The following is a 5,046-nucleotide window of genomic DNA, read 5'->3' as shown; positions in this document are numbered from 1 at the left end:
ACCGGATACATAAATGCCACAGACACATAATTGGGTGAACCTTTCCAGATTGTGACTCAACTTTGCTAAAGTCCCCAATTAGAGGTGTACAGGATTCTTAAGTACACTCTTTTTTTTTTGCTTTGGACCTTGACTTTAACCGCTCAGTCTCAAGTTTTCACTTGACACCTACACGCCACAAGCACATGATTAGGGACAGCTTGGTTTAGCCGCTTAGACCAGGATTTTATTCCTTTAGGCCCACCTATCCACTGATGCTCAAAGCCTTGGGATCCTTTTTATTTGCCCTTGCCTTTTGGTTTTAAGGGTTATTGGCTTTTTGCTCTTGCCTCTTGGTTTTAAGAGCTTTTGGCTTTTTCTGCTTGCTTTTTCTTTTTCTTTCTATTTTTTTTCGCCTATTTTATTTTATTTTTTTTCTGCAAGCTTTGTTCTTTGCTGCTTTTTCTTGCTTCAAGAATCATTTTTATGATTTTTCAGATTATCAAATAACATGCCTCATAGTCATCATTCTTTCAAGAGCCAACATATTTAACATTCATGAACAACAACTTCAAAAGACATATGCACTGTTCAAGCATACATTCAGAAAACAAGAAGCATTGTCACCACATCAATATAATTAAACTAAGTTCAAGGATAAATTCGAAACTCATGTACTTCTTGTTCTTTTGAATTAAAACATTTTTCATTTAAGAGAGGTGATGGATTCATAGGACATTCATAACTTTAAGACAAAGTTACTAACTACTAATGATCATGTAATGAAGACACAAACATAGATAAGCACATAACATAGAAAATGAAAAACAGAAGAAATAAGAACAAGGAATGAATCCACCTTAGTGATGGTGGCGTTTCCTTCTTGAGGAACCAATGATGTCCTTGAGCTCTTCTATGCCTCTTCCTTGTTTTTGTTGCTCCTCCCTTATTGCTTTTTTGATCTTCTCTTATTTCATGAAGGATGATGGAGTGCTCTTGATGTTCCACCCTTAGTTGTCCCATATTGGAACTCAATTCTCCTAGGGAGGTGTTGATTTTCTCCCAATAGTTTTGTGGAGGAAAATGCATTTGAGGTATCTCCGGGATCTCATGGTGATGAGCTTCATACGCCTCTTGAGCTCCATGAATGGGCTCTCTTACTTGCTCCATCTTTTTCTTAGTGATGGGCTTGTCCTCTTTAATGAGGATATCTTCCTCTATGTCAATCCCAGCCAAATTGCATAGGTGGCAAATGAGGTGAGGAAAGGCTAAGCTTGCCATAGTGGAGGACTTGTCAGTCACCTTGTAGAGTTCTTGAGGTATAACCTCATGAACTTCCACCTCTTCTCCAATCATGATGCTATGGATCATAATGGCCCGGTCTATAGTAACTTCAGACCGGTTGCTAGTGGGAATGACTGAGCATTGAATGAACTCCAACCATCCTCTAGCTACAGGCTTCAGGTCCAGTCTTCTTAGTTGAACCGGTTTGCCTTTTGAGTCAATTTTCCATTGAGCTCCTTCTACACATATGTCCATAAGGACTTGGTCCAACCTTTGATCAAAGTTGACTCTCCTTGTGTAGGGAAGTGCGTTCTCTTCCATGTTTGGCAAGTTGAACGCCAACCTCACATTTTCCGGACTAAAATCTAAGTATTTCCCCCGAACCATTGTAACATAGTTCTTTGGATCCGGGTTCTTACTTTGATTATGGTTCTTGGTGATCCATGCATTAGCATAAAACTCTTAAACCATTAGGATGCCGACTTGTTGGATGGGATTTGTTAGAACTTCCCAACCTCTTCTTTGAATTTCATGTCGGATCTCCGGATACTCATTTCTTTTGAGTTTGAAAGGGACCTCAGGGATCACCTTCTTCTTGGCCACAACATCATAGAAGTGGTCTTGATGGGCTTTGGAGATGAACCTTTCCATCTCCCATGACTCGGAGGTGGAAGCTTTTGTCTTCCCTTTTCCTTTTCTAGAGGATTCTCCGGTCTTAGGTGCCATCAATGGTAATGGAAAAATAAAAAGCTTATGCTTTTACCACACCAAACTTAGAATATTGCTCGCCCTTGAGCAATAAAAGAAAGAATAAAGGAAGAAGAAGAAGATATAGAGGAGAGGGAGAAGGGGTTGTGTTTCGGCCAAGAAGAGAAGAGAGGGTTGTGTTGTGTGAATTTAAAGAAGAATGGAGGGCTTTATATAGGGAAGGGAGGGGGGGTTAAGGTTCGGCCATTTAGGGTGGGTTTGGGTGGGAAATTGATTTTGAATTTTGAAGGTAGGTGGAGTTTATGAGGTAGGTTTATGGGGAAGAGAGGATGGATGTGAGTGGTGAAGAGGTAATGGGGAAGAGAGATTGAGGTGATTGGTGAAGGGTTTTGGGGAAGAGTGTTTATGGGATTGTGTGAAAGAGGGGTGAGAAGAAGTGAGTGGAGGTAGGTGGGGATCCTGTGGGGTCCACAGATCCTGAGATGATCCTGTGGGATCCACAGATCCTGAGGTGTTCAAGGATTTACAACCTTGCACCAAATTAGGCATGTAAAATGCCCTTGCACACAACTCTGGGCGTTCAGCGCCAGGTTGGTGCCCATTTTGGGCGTTCAGTGCCAGCTCCTCTCCAGGTGCAATTCTGGCGTTCAGCGCCCAGATGATGCCCATTTTGAGCGTTCAGCGTCCAGATACTGCCCATTTTGGGCATTCAGCGCCAGAACCATGCTCTGTTCTAGCGTTGAACGCCAGGCAGATGCTTCCTCCAGGGTGTGATTTTTCTTCTGCTGTTTTTGATTCCGTTTTCAATTTTTTTATATTTATTTTGTGACTCCACATGATCATGAACCTATAAAGACATATAACCAAGAAAAATATAGTTAGATAAAAATTGGGTTGCCTCCCAACAAGCGCTTCTTTAATGTCAATAGCTTGACAGTGGGCTCTCAAGGAGCCTCACAGATGTGCAGAGCTTTGTTGAGACCTCCCAACACCAAACTTAGAGTTTGGATATGGGGGTTTGACACCAAACTTAGAGTTTGGTTGTGGCCTCCCAACACCAAACTTAGAGTTTGACTGTGGGGGCTTTAGTTGACTCTGCTTTGAGAGAAGCTTTTTCTGCTTCCTCTCCATGGATGCAGAGAGAGATCCTTGAGTTGTAAACACAAGGTTGTCCTTATTTAATTGAAGGATCAATTCTCCTCTGTCCACATCAATCACAGCTCTTGCTGTTGCTAGGAAAGGTCTTCCTAGGATGATGGATTCATCCTCTTCCTTTCCAGTATCCAGGACTATGAAATCAGCAGGGATGTAAAGGCCTTCAACCTTTACTAACACGTCCTCTACTTGTCCATAAGCCTATTTTCTTGAATTGTCTGCCATCTCTAATGAGATTTTAGCAGCTTGCACCCCATAGATTCCCAGTTTCTCTATTACAGAGAGGGGCATGAGGTTTATCCCTGAACCAAGGTCACACAGAGCCTTAAAGATCATGGTGCCTATAGTACAAGGTATTATGAACTTTCCAGGATCATGTCTCTTCTGAGGCAATGTCAGTGATCCAGATCACTTAGTTCATTGATGAACAAGAGAGGTTCATCTTCCCTAGTATCAATGCCAAATAATTTGGCATTCAGCTTCATGATTGCACCAAGAAACTTGGCAGTTTGCTCTTCAGTAACATCCTCATTCTCTTCAGAAGAGGAATACTCATCAGAGCTCATGAATGGCATAAGGAGGTTCAATGGAATCTCTATGGTCTCTAGATGAGTCTCAGATTCCTTTGGTTCCTCAGAGGGAAACTCCTTATTGATCACTGGACATCCCAGGAGGTCTTCCTCCTTGGGATTCACGTCCTCCTCTCCCTCATTGGGTTCGGCCATTTTGGTTATGTCAATGGCCTTGCACTCTCCTTTTGGATTTTCTTCTGTATTGCTTGGGAGAGTGCTAGGAGGGATTTCAGTGATCCTTTTACTCAGCTGGCCCATTTGTGCTTCCAAATTTCTAATGGAAGACCTTGTTTCATTCATGAAACTCACAGTGGCCTTAGATAGATCAGAGACTAAGTTTACTAAGCTAGATGGGTTCTGCTCAGAATTCTCTGTCCGTTGCTGAGTGGATGATGGAAAAGGCTTGCTATTGCTAAACCTGTTTCTTCCACCATTATTAAAGCCTTGTTGAGGCTTTTGATCCTTCCATGAGAAATTTGGATGATTTTTCCATGATGAGTTATAGGTGTTTCCATAAGGTTCACCTAAGTAATTCACCTCTGCTATTGCAGGGTTCTCAGGATCATAAGCTTCTTCTTCATAAGAAGCCTCTTGAGTACTGTTGGATGCAGCTTGCATTCCATTCAGACTCTGAGAGATCATATTGACTTGCTGAGTCAATATTTTATTCTAAGCCAATATGGCATTCAGAGTATCAATCTCAAGAACTCCCTTCTTCATAGGCGTCCCATTATTCACAGGATTCCTTTCAGAAGTGTACATGAACTGGTTATTTGCAACCAGGTCAATGAGTTCTTGAGCTTCTGCAGGCATTTTCTTTAGGTGAATGGATCCACCTGCAGAGGTATCCAATGACATCTTAGATAACTCAGACAGACCATCATAGAATATATCCAGGATGGTCCATTCTGAAAGCATGTCAGAAGGACACTTTTTGGTTAGTCCTTTGTATCTCTCCCAAGCTTCATAGAGGGATTCACCTTCTTTCTGTCTGAAGGTTTGAACATCCACTCTAAGCTTGCTCAGCTTTTGAGGAGGAAATAACTTGGCTAGGAAAGCCTTGACCAGCTTATCCCAAGAGTTCAGGCTATCCTTAAGTTGAGAGTCCAACCATACTCCAGCTCTGCCTCTTACAGCAAAAAGGGAAAAGTATGAGCCTGTAGACTTCAGGATCTACTCCATTAGTCTTAACAGTATCACATATCTGCAAGAATTCAGTTAAGAACTGAAAAGGATCTTCAGATGGAAGTCCATGAAACTTGCAGTTCTGCTGCATCAGAGAAACTAATTGAGGTTTCAGCTCAAAGTTGTTTGCTCCAATGGCAGGAATGGAGATGCTTCTTCCATG

General features: G+C 41.9%; 1 non-coding gene across 1 annotated transcript; it reads left to right on the top strand.

Moving 5' to 3' along the window:
• The first annotated feature begins 4,610 nt into the window (after positions 1-4,610).
• On the top strand, positions 4,611-4,718 carry LOC112788518 (small nucleolar RNA R71). Its single transcript, XR_003195878.1, has one exon. It is a non-coding gene; the product is annotated as a small nucleolar RNA R71 (small nucleolar RNA).
• The last annotated feature ends 328 nt before the right edge of the window (positions 4,719-5,046 follow it).

The sequence above is a fragment of the Arachis hypogaea genome, chromosome 20, assembly GCF_003086295.3.
Source record: "Arachis hypogaea cultivar Tifrunner chromosome 20, arahy.Tifrunner.gnm2.J5K5, whole genome shotgun sequence".
Classification (NCBI taxonomy): Eukaryota; Viridiplantae; Streptophyta; class Magnoliopsida; order Fabales; family Fabaceae; genus Arachis; species Arachis hypogaea.
This window is presented reverse-complemented; position numbering and strand designations above follow the sequence as displayed.